This window comes from Thermobia domestica, chromosome 9, assembly GCF_964235325.1.
Source record: "Thermobia domestica chromosome 9, izTheDome1.hap1.1, whole genome shotgun sequence".
NCBI classification, from domain to species: Eukaryota; Metazoa; Arthropoda; class Insecta; order Zygentoma; family Lepismatidae; genus Thermobia; species Thermobia domestica.
The window spans coordinates 276642042-276654442 of record NC_137462.1 but is presented as its reverse complement, the minus strand read 5'-3'; the positions used below and the strand labels follow the sequence as shown (position 1 = coordinate 276654442).

At 35.0% G+C, this 12401-nt stretch overlaps 1 protein-coding gene across 3 annotated transcripts in view; it reads left to right on the top strand.

Annotated features, from left to right (window-relative positions):
- The window catches only part of klg (klingon), a 1029592-nt gene that overhangs the window by 378402 nt on the left and 638789 nt on the right, over positions 1–12401 (top strand). The gene's annotated exons all lie outside the window — the stretch shown is intronic.

The window sequence follows — 12401 nt, the reverse complement described above, 5'->3', positions numbered from 1 at the left end:
GTTACTTTTCTGTGTCACTACTCCGAACAGAAGGGATGCTATGACGTCAACACATAAATAACTGTGTTTGTTTAAGTGCAACTGAAAAATTTTTCTTCGTGCGCAACGCTCCCGGTCAGAACACACCGGGTACACAAAAGAAAGGTTTATTTTAATACAGAATCTTAAGTATGGTACTTGATTTTGAGCACACGTTTTACATTAATGATTTTACGTTATGTTCTCTAGTTGAAACAATTTAAGTGAAAAGGATTGTTGCCTACGCCACTGACTCTTGTGTGTAGCGTAGCTGAAAATCCTCTTTTCTCTTATTTGGCTTATGAAATTGCAGCCTTTTCTCTGTTGTTTTTACTTGAGCAAATGCACATATATTCATTAAGCAGTCAAAGAAGAGGGGGTAGCGGAAAAAATAGTGTATATAACCATCGCCAGCCAAATTTAATTTAAAACATTATCAGTTGCACATCCGCGTGTGTGTGTGAGATGCAGTTGTAAAAGTGAGTGTACGCACACGCAATGACTGCGTGGGGGTCTAGAATTGAATAGTATGAGGGATAAGCGAGTGGCTGGGAGGTACTTGGGATTAGTAAAGCACAGTCAGTTACAACGGACGTAGTGCTGGAAATGTCATTCAGGGATCAGAATAGAGGTAATCTAACGGGACCATGGAGCGAAACAAAAGCTTTTATTTAACCATCTCTTGCGGATTATATCGGGATTTCCTCTTTGCTGAAAATCTATTCGATTGGAATATTTTACCTCTCTCCCTCTCTTTATCTCTATATTTCCTTCTCTCTCTCTCTCCACACGCACAGACTTTAAAACGAGAGATAAAAAAAAAAAAAAACCGGGAGATCCTACTGTCTGTTTCAACAAGATAATTTCATACACAATGAAATAAGCCCAACATCTTTTGCAAGATTTAGTATAAGCTGATCACAAATGAAAATTAAATTTGTGAATATGAATTACCAACCTATGGCTAAACGTGAAAAAAAGGGGTGGAGAAGAGATTACAGAGGGAAGTAATATATATAATATCCCGAGGCTGTTATTTTTGTTTATTTTTAGTTAAAAGTCTAAGGACAGAAAAATAATCAATGTTACCAGAATTCCTCAATATATATTATTTAAAAAAATAATAAAAAAATCAGTCTTGGAAACAACAAGTAGAAGTGTCACTGCACAACACGAAGAGGAGTTTGGTTTTCTTTTTGGTGAACCAAAGTAGTTAACATGCTAAAACCTACCAAGTCTAGCTAAAATACAATATTTTACCTAAAATTAAAGAAGTATACTTTAAGATGAAGTAATATTTGAAAACAGAAATCTTTGTATTTGTCAACTAGAAAGTCATTTAATATCATTTTAGCGTTGTCCTACGAAGAGAGTAGTATTTTGAATCCTGAGTGTTATACTAACCCGCTAATCTGAATAGCGCTGCGGCGTAGTCTATCAGGCAAGGTTGATATACATAATTACTCACATAGGGATTCATGGGGAATCAAATTTTGATTAACTAACTGCTTTATGCTAGCTTTGCTATGTTAAGTAATGTAAACTAGAGATACAGATCGCTGAGCAAAGTGACGTTTATTTAAAGATAATAAATGTATAACAGTTTCGTTAACTAACTGAATTTATTGTCTTCATCAGACACCGTAATAAACAAGAGAGAGTTGCATATAAATATAAAAGGATCTCACTTGCCAGAAGCTAGTTCTGAACGCTGATTGGCTGTTCAGAACGGACTCAGCCAATCATAATAGAAGTTGTCAAAAGTGAAACAAAACACCTTAACCCCTTTCTCTCCCTGCTCCGGCAGGAAAATAAACTACTAATTAAGGTTTTCCAATAACTTGCCCCAGTGTTCGGAATGCAGGAATTAAAAGTTGACGTACACTGGAGCAAGTTGTTGGAAAAACTTAATTTGTAGCTTATTTTTGTGCCGGAACAGGAAGGGAAAGGGGTTAAGGTGCCCAGTTTCACTTTTAGCAACTTCTATTATGATTGGATGAGTCCATTCTGACCACCCAATCAGCGTTCAGTCCTTTTATATTTGTATACAACTCTTTTATTTATTTATTTATTTATTTTACAGTGTCTAATAAAGGCAATATGTTCAGTTAGTCTGCGATTTGTGTTTCTAGTTTAAATTTTGATTGTTCACATCTTGGGCACAATGAGGCCGATTCCTCAATTTGACCATCTACATGCTGGCTAAAATTGATGACGTTCCTTCAAGTAGTTGTTCACATTTTTTTCTCTCTCACAAGGAACCCTAGGTATCTATCAGAGGCCGATTTTCATGAAAATTTGTATACAGATAGAGTACCTCGGGAAACTCTCACAGATAAAATTGTAGCTGCAGTGTCCAAGACATTGGGATACTAGAGCTCGAAAAAGATCAAATTGAGGAACGTCAGTACATTAAGAACATGGTGAGAAAATGCACGTTTTTCTTTAACACTAATCATTGTTACGACACGAAATGAGCGTATATGGATACGAGATGGTAGATATGATCTCTTAAAAATTATAAAAAGAATAACCGCCATCTTGAAAGAGGCCATGCTGAAGCTGGTGCGATTGGTGTAAATGAGAAGAGGGTCATGCGATGCACCAATTTGAACATAAATAGACACAAGAACCAGTTGGTGAAGTATGTTGTGGGATTACATTATTGCTGTGCTTCTGGTAGAGTGGTTTAGGTACAAAATGAGCAAAGGTACCTCATGACACTGGAGCAGAAGTGAACTGATATGACGTTCTGATTTCTGCTCGAATTAATGGAAATATAATAAATGGTTACAAGTTAATGCCAATCATGGCATTATTATGAAGATTGAACCCGTCATATCGTCACATCCACTCCAATTTGACTCTAACACAAATGATGTAGTGCTAAAATTATATTTCGCCCTGGTTTTCTAGTTACACTGATCTCCCTCATAGCGCTCCATAACCTGCATCTGCTCCAGTGTCATGAGTAGAGATGCAAGGGCTCGGGAAAAAACCGGCTTTTTTGGAAAAAAACTCTGTTTTTTCTGCTTTGCTTTTTTGCTTGGGAAATTTTGGGCTTTTTTTTTCAAAATACTGCTTTAAATTGATAAAACAGACTTTGTATCGCTTCTCTATAACACAAAAAATCATTTAATTAGTGGTTGATGCTGATAATAATATAAAACATCGAAAATAAACTATGAATTTCGAAAAAATATTTCAAACAATTTTTCTTGAACATATTTACATTATGAATTCCACAGGATTAACCAATGTATATAATAAGAATTTTTTAACCTCCTATATACAAAAGTAAGCAGAGTTGGAAAGAACCGTGGTTGTTTTTGAAAATGCCGAAAACCCGTTTTTTGGGGGATGTTTTAAACCAGGCTTTTTTGGTTTAAACCAGGCTTTTTTGACTTAGATTTTTTGCTTTATGTATTTATATTACATATTCACAGAAATAAGTTTGTTTCGCCTTGATGTTATTATGCAACAGCGGGGTTATGTCGGAAGAACTCCCATAAGCTTAAAGAAGTGCGGTCAGTAAATTTCTTAAATTGAGAATCTCCCGCCCTAGCCATTGGGAAAATCCCGTCATTACTTGAAATGTAAGACAATAACGGGAAAATCCTGTTATTGCTTTGCATGTAAAATTTAAAGGTCAACGTACCATAATCAGTACGCTAAAACTGAGGTATTAAATTACAAATTTAGTACCGGTACGTAGATATCATTGAAGGTCCAATCCAAGCTAATGTTGGAAGCTACGTAGGCAATCGATAAATTTTGCCAATTTCTATCAATATATTTAAGCAATATTGGCTTCTTTATAAAACAACACGCATTTAGGCATGCAGAAATATACAATTTGGTTTGTTTCGTATATTTAGGCTTAACATCCTTACGAAATACCGAGGTTATCAAGAAGAAGACTTTCGCTTAAACTGACATCCGAACCGCTACTTGGGTTACGCATGAAAAAAAGGTTGTGGTTCGACCGAGAATTGAACATGGGACACCTTGATTAAAAGGTGAAAGGGAAATAAAACTATTGCAGGTGGTTTGATATCTGGAAACGTCACCATGAATTTCACACGATTCGCATTTTTCATTCTTTTTATTTTTTTTTTTTTTTTGGTTTAAACCAGTTATTTAAAAAAAAAGTTGGTGTTAACCAGCCAACCCTAAAAGTAAACACTTCTTTTTAAAGAATACACAAATAACTAGCAAAATAGTATGTAGTATTTTTACTTCAAAATATTCCATACCCTCTTTTTGAAACAAAATAAAATTAAAATAAAACATAAGAGAAATACTTAGATTTATATGATACACTTAAAGGCTGAACATCTAGAGCTTTTGGTTCTCTATATTCTTGAAATTCTACAGTTAAGTTTTATAGAACCACCATCACAGTTTACCCAATCCTCAAGTTTTCTGAATTTTTAACAAGAGGGATTCAACATATCATTACGGAACTCCCCCCCCAAAAAAAAGACTACGGAATATATTTAAGTTAAGCTAAATACAACTGCACAACAAACATGACTGAGTGATTAGCTTTTGAGCTTCTATCGGGAAGTCCGGGATTCAACCAGCATTCGACCATTCTGACAAAGCTTTTCTTCATTCCATCTGTGAATGTAGAAATAGTGCGTGTACTGTGAGTTGGGCGACTTCCTTCTTTATTGTTTTTAAATCGTTATTATTACTAATTACCAGTAGTGACGGTTTTGCGAAGGTTAGGGGGGGCGGTCTTTCGGACTGAAGCCCGTTCCCCAAAGTTACGGAATGTCTGCAACAAACGAAATATCTATTATTTATGCCTTTACTCATAAACTTTAAGCTCCCGTCAAATAAAAGTTACGAATGTTTAAAAAAACTAAACATTAGTAAGAAACCCTTCCCAAAATACTTTTCTAAATCCGCCACTGATTCTCAGTATAAAATGATTTTTAAAGTTGTATCCGGAAGATTATTGCTAAACATATAAACGAAACGAAATATTAGTTATGCCTGTACTCATAAACTTCAAGCACTTCCCAAATAAAATTAGGACTTTTTAGGAAACGAAACAATCAGAAAAAACCCTCCTAAAGTACTTTTCTAAATCCGCTACTGTTTATTTGTATAAATTGGTATTCAAGGTTATTGCCCGAAAAATTAATGCTAAATCACTTCACAGCTACAGTATAGCAGAAATGTGGAAGTACGGTTTGACGGATATATTGAAAAACGTACGCTTTGACGGATAAATAGAAAAACGGGCAAGTTTAACTTTTGCGCTAGAAGCTAGAGTACTAAAAGCTCTTAGAAATAAAACACGGATGACAAAATAGAGAAGAAAAAAGATGTCGATAACTCAAAAGTTAAAATAAAGTTAAATAGCCTCTAAAATTACCCTCAAATACTACATTCTTCATGTTAGCTTTAATTCGTAAAACATGTGCTCCATCCATCTTGATGGTGAATTTCAGAGCGAAATATGACATTCAGGTCATGGAATTCTTATCTAACTATAGAATATACTATAAGAAAGCTATTTAGATAGAAAAATCATGAAGTTGAAAAAAGCCAAAATTTCCAAAATTCTCGTTTTTTTCCCAAAAAAGCCGGCTTTTTATGTAAAAAAAACCATCGATTCAAAAAAGCCGGCTTTTTTGCATCTCTAGTCATGAGATACACTTTGCTCATCTTGTACCAAAACCACTCTACCTGAAGCATAGGAATAATGTAATCCCACAACTGATTTCGTCAACAGGCTTTTGTGTCTATTTATGTTCAAATTGATGCATCGCATGACCCTCTTCTAATTTACACCAATCGCACCACCTTCAATATGGCCTCTTTCAAGATGGCGGTTATTCTTTTTATAATTTTTAACATTATATGTATCATCTCGTCTCAATGTATGCTTATTTCGTGTCATTAATGGTTAGTTTTAAAGAAAAATGTGCATTTTCTTACCATGTCCTTAACGTACTGACGTTCCAAATTTGATCTTTCTCGAGTTCTAGTGTCCCAACGTCTTGCACACTGCAACTACAGTTTTGTCTGTGCGAGTTTCCCGAGTTACTCTATCCATATACAAAGTTTCATGAAAATCGGCCTCTAATAGATACCTAGGGTTCCTTGTCAGATGGAAACGAACAGAGTAAAAAAATATAAAGGAGTTTTGGCTTAATGGCCCATCATGCTAAGTTTGGTAGGTGGAATAGAACACTCTGATTATAGGCATTAAGTCTAAGATCTTTGTTAATCTTCTATTGTATATATAAAAGTAATTGAAAGTTTGTCTGAGATCGAATCACGCAGTAATTATTAAAGCAATTACAGCTATACTTGACATCCTTACCAATCCTAGGGTTCTCAAGAATTTTATGATACTATATAGACAATTTTCCCCATGTTAGATGGGAAGGGGCAACATGTAAAACTAATAGAGAGCGACCGATTTCAGTGTCCATTGCATAGTTGTCGGAGACATGGAGTTGAGTAGTGACACAATCCCGATGCCGTTTTAAATCTAAATTCACCCTGCCCCATCATGTAAAAATAATCAAAGACGATCGATATTTGTGCTCAATCTATAGTTTTCAGGGTTGCTGAGGTAAATAGTGACTCTCTCCCTGCCGTTTAAATTTCAATTCACCCCACCGGAAACGCTTTCTCGAATAGCCAAGCACTAAGTGTATGGCTATTTGAGAATGCGTTTTTGATACGTTACCCCCCGCAGCGAACGCGACCAAGGTGGCTATTCGGTAATTTACTTTCGCAAGAGTTATAAATCATACTGTGAGCCAGTCAGGGTTTCCAGGTCTTTTTCGCCAGGTTCAGGTCTATAATAGCAGACTTCCAATACTCTGCACAAAGCATCATTCAAGCAGCTGTTTCTTGCTAAAATCCCCTTGCCTGGCAACGCGTCTTTCTTTTTCTTTTCTTTTTTTACCTTTCTTAAGACATCTTTTAAACAGTAGGCGGCCTATTGTACCAAAACGCACCAAATACGCTTAAGCCGACGTTTTATGCGCATTTTTATTGTTTTGACGTCTGCAGCGCATTGCGATTAGCCATCCACATGTAAATGTGTCAGCGTATTCCAAGCGTACTCAATAAAAACACGTTACGTACGCTTCGAATAGCCACCCACTAAGTACAAGTTTATCCCGTCTGCATGGTGTGGGGTCAGAAAGGGTAAGGAGTGCAGATGGAAAGAAATGACTTCACGAATTTTTGCCATTGCACTTTTATTTCATGCATATCCTCAATACATTTCATAAATCCATATTTCCTGTGCGAACAAGAGGTATTTCTTTTACTAACTTCATACAAATGTTCGAGACATCTGGTAAAAGATATTGAGATAAATTTCAATGATATATCCTGTTGCTTCATGTACAGTCGTGCCAATTTATCTGTATTGACAAATTAAACTGTCTCGCGCTCTCCCCTATTAACGGAAGAAGAAATGGAAGCATCATTAATATTTAAACACAAAGTGTCCAATTAATGTCAAATTAAACTTCTATCTCTGTTACGATATTCGACTTGTTTCTCACTCGTTGTAATTATTTATGTCAATGATTTCTTGTATCAGTGTCCCTTTAGACAACTGAAAATCACCTTTCTCCTAACACGACTCTAATTCTTGTCACCTGAAAAATATATATATTTCTCTGCTCGGCGAATTCCTGGGAGTGACTTATTCTTACGACAGAAGTCGATAATCTTTTACGAAGTGTAGGGAAGGTTGCAAGAAAATGAGGGGTGAAAAAAATACTTTTTTTTTTCTTTCAGAAAAAAAAGCAGGCATAAATAAAGATTGGCACGTCCAGGCCTAGAAGTAAGACGAAAGGTGCTAACCTTATTACTCTCTTTGGTTCTTCGTAGTATATATATATATAACTGCAAGAGAAGGTAAGAAAATCGAATATTTGAAATCGCAAAAAAGTAAAAAGAAATCAAGAAAACTAGTAAGACGAAATGTGTTAAGTTGGGTGACCTTATCCAACACTCCATGGAACATACTTTATTCTTTTCTTTTTCAGAAATATAATATATTTTATATATATATATATATATATATATATATATATATATATATATATATATTTGTCGCCAATGTATTTTTTTCAACATTTTCGCTTTCAAAAAGAAATCGTATTTTTTCATTTCACCTGTTTTTATCCCTCTCCTCGTTTTAAAGTGACGTGTATTTGAGAAAGAAGGATGAGAAATATATATATATATATATAATATTCCAATAAACTTTTGCCATCTTTTTGAATTTTAATACGTCTCTTCAATTTTTTTTCATTCCCTCTTTTTTTTCATTGTTTTGTTGGGTAAATTATTACCTTTCGGATGATATCTCCGTTGAATTCCCTTCCTTTCTCGTCCTATCTAATATCGCCCAAAATGATTTATTTTTCGAGTTTTTCTTAATATTATACCAAACCTATATCAAAGGTGAATTATTTAGGAAACTACAGTAAGATGAAATGAAATTTTCGGCGAACGATATCGTACAGAAAAAGATAGAAAAAATAAGGATAGCTTAAAGAGGATGTGCTGTAATATACATTTTACTGTGACCACCAAGCTTTATTATTATTATTATTATTATTATTATTATTATTATTATTATTATTATTATTATTAACACATTGATCACCAGTGTATATTTTGTAAATTTTACTTTCAGCGCCAAGTTGACGTGTATCAGAAATGATAGACGAAGCGCGGGCGGAATACACTTAAAGAAAAGTATTCAACTGACACCAGAATTACTGCTGCAATATGATTTTCCGGCGCTCTGACTACAAGTCAGATGTGTTAAATAAACCAGCATGTGTATCAGATCATATACACGTGGTGATACAAAGAACGTTCATTGTGTATCAGAAATGATACACGAGGCGTAGGCGGAAGATGCTGTGTGTATCACCTGTGATACACATGGCGATCAATGTGTTAAGTATTCTGCCTTTGGCGGGTCTTGAGAATAATGAGGCTTTTAGGTTTGGGCCTTGAAATGTTTGTTCTACGTTTCTTGATCTTCAGCTTTCTCTTTTGACTCCCAATATTTGTTCAATTCGCAACAAATGAAGACGTTTTAAAACGGATAGGAGAGAAGATGGCGCTTCTAGCCACCTTCCTTCGTAGAAAAGCCAATTGGATTGAACACATCTTGCGAAGAAATTGTATTTTTCGTACCGCCATAGAAGGAAAGGTGGAAGGAAAGCGAGGAATAGGAAGAAGAAGAACATAAGTGATCGATTATTTAAAAAGTAGAAGAAAATATTGGGAGTTAAAAGAGGAGGCTAAAAATCGAGAAACGAGCAAGAAACATTTCCAGGTCCAAACTGAAAATTAATACGAAAAAAATCTCATTAGTCCCAGGACCTGTCAAAAGTTAGAATACTTAATAATAATGATGATAATTTGTTTCTATTCTTCAGATCATCGATCAGTTGTATTGTTCTTTCTATTCCTCGTTTTTCTCCCATCTTTCCTTCTATGGTGGTATGATGAAGAGAATTTCTTCGCAAGATGTGTCCAATCCAGTTGATGACCCGCTCGGAAGAGTAATACTCCCGGAAGTACGTTTTGCCGCGCGCTACTCTAGCCAGCTGTTTTACGCGCTATCCTAGCCCGTTGTTTTAAGTTGGTCACAAAATTTATATCATGAAGTACAAGGGGAACAAAACGAGCCCTATATCATGGAGTACAAGGGCATAAGTACTACAACTACTTATCTGCACAAAAATAAATAAATCACTTTTTTAAGTATTATTTTCATATTATTTTAATTTAATAAGTGTTATAAAAATGTTAAAAAATGTAAAAAAAAAAAAAAAGACTTTTCTCGGGCCGGGTTTGAACTCGCGCCAAAACAGACTTTTATTTCCAGCATATAGCGCTAGCTCATTCGGCCACGAAGACCGACAGCAGTAAGCGTTTGATTTCTATTTTAATGCAACGTGGCAAGAAGTGGATAACGCCAACCAATCAGAACTATGTTTGTCGTTTCTGCTTCCGGGAGCATTACTCTCCCGAGCTAGTCCTTCCAGTTGTCCTTCCCACGAATAACGCTGGATAAGAGTGTTCTCTTCTATCTGTTTTGAAACATCTTCGTTTGTTACTCTCTCTCTGTTCATTTTACCTTCTCCATCTTCCTCCAACACCACGTTTCGAAGCTTTCTAAATATTTCTTCTCGAACTTCCGTAATGTCCAATTCTCTGAACTATACTGTCCAATACAACGTATATAAGAACTTGACCAATTTCTTCCTTAGTATAGAAACGAAAATTTAATTTCGTTACTCATATTATGCTTAGTGAGTTCAAGTTAAACCTAAGGATATATCCGATACGACCTTGTCCAGCTCTCGTGCCTCGATGATTTCTGAGTAGAGTCGAACATGAGTTCAGAGCAGGGTGCAAAATCACGGGAGACTGAGATGAAGTTCCCCCTTACTTAACATTTTTGGAAGAAAAGTCCCCATAGTAACAACTTACTGGGAGAAGTAAAGAAAATGGCATCATTGTCTCGAGTTTGCTTGCTAATTACAGCAAATCATGTGTAAGTAACTTGTACTTCGTATGTACTATAATAAAGTTTGAACTACTTGAAAGCGGTATCCTTAATCTTACATACAGGAATGTAGGCAGGGGTTGGATCCTATGGATTCAAACTCCCTCCGAGATTCCGACTTCTCTGCAATTTGTATGGGTGATTTTTACAAATTTTAATATGATTTAAACTTATATTGAATTTAGAACCCAAGTAATAAATTCGTACGTACGTGCCTACTTATATAATTTAATAGTTATGGATGTTCAGATGTGTGAAATCTCTGTCTAAATATTCCGGTCCGAAGACTTTTGTTTTGTCTGTATACCTCTCCCACATACACACTTCAGCTCATGATATTGCATCCCTGTTCAGAGCAACATATTATTAAATGTTTATCTGGGGAATAAAAGTCTGTGATGAAATAGTAGTTTTCTCATTAAGAGCAGAAAATTGGGAAAAGGCATTTTCCCATTTCATTGTTATTATTATTATTATTATTATTATTATTATTATTATTATTATTATTATTATTATTATTATTATTATTATTATTAACAATGAAAGTGAGTGGGTATCATTGACAATCTGGCTTTGATAGGTCCCAAATTCGACTTCCAATTCTACTATCGTGACTGCTTTATGTAATGGTTTTGCCCAGTTCCGCCAGGCGAATGATGGATGGGTATTCCTAATGCTTATGCGTTGTCGACCCCTCCGAGGTTACATTTCACTTGGAACAAATGTTGGTGATTTTCACCGAATAAAATGGCTTTTTGGGTGTATCTGAAATTTTAATACTTTTGTCTTGTTGAATTGAATTCGTAGCAATCAAGAATTTTAGAAATAATTAAAAAAAAATGCATCAAAAGCTTGCAATCTTGACCAATAATTAGTTTTTGATCAGTTGCCACAAAATATTTGAACGGCCTCTAAATCAAGTTTACGGAGTGATAGTTTGGAGTGATATTATATTGAGTTAGGTGATAGTTTGGGTTTGGTTACATTATATGTAGTTCTCCAGATATAAGACATACAAGAAACATTTTGATTGATATATATATTCGAAGTTTTCGGATCAGAGGCCACAAAATATTTGAACGGCCTCTAAATCGAGTTTTCCTATTTTTTACGGAATAAATACATCATACTCGTACTAAGTTATGTGATAGTTTGGGTTTCGCTACACTAGTGTACTACCGGTACAGTAGTTTGGCTATACTAGTTCTCCAGGTATAAGGTCTACAAGAAATCTTTGCCTGAAATATATTGGATATTTTGATCCAATAAAAGTAAATTGATAGCCTCTGAAAGTGCAAAATAGAAAAGTATTTGATATATAACGAATATTAGTGTTCAAGTATATTATTTTTTATGTACTTATTAACTATTCGTTTATTATTAAAGAAAATAGTGAAATTGATGACTGAATAGATGAGTACATGTTAGTGGAAGTTTACTGAATTATAGCAAATTTTTATTAATACACATTAAAGTATTAAAATAAGGCTTAAGTACTGTTTATAACATTGTTACCAGTGATGATTTGAGATTTTCTCTGGGGGAATTTCAACACTCTGGGGGATGAAAAGCTGTATTATCTAAATACTGGAAATCCACATTGAGAAAGGGTGGTCCCGAGGGAGGGAGAATTTCGTAGGTCCGAGAGAGAATTTCCCTTGTGACACCCCTTAAAATCATCACTCAAAAGTGTAAGGTAAAACTAACTAACTCTATGGCCTATGGAACCCGGAGGTTCAATGCTGTGTTCACTAAAGCTCCCCATTGCCTTCTATTCTTAGCCAACTGGATCCAGTTT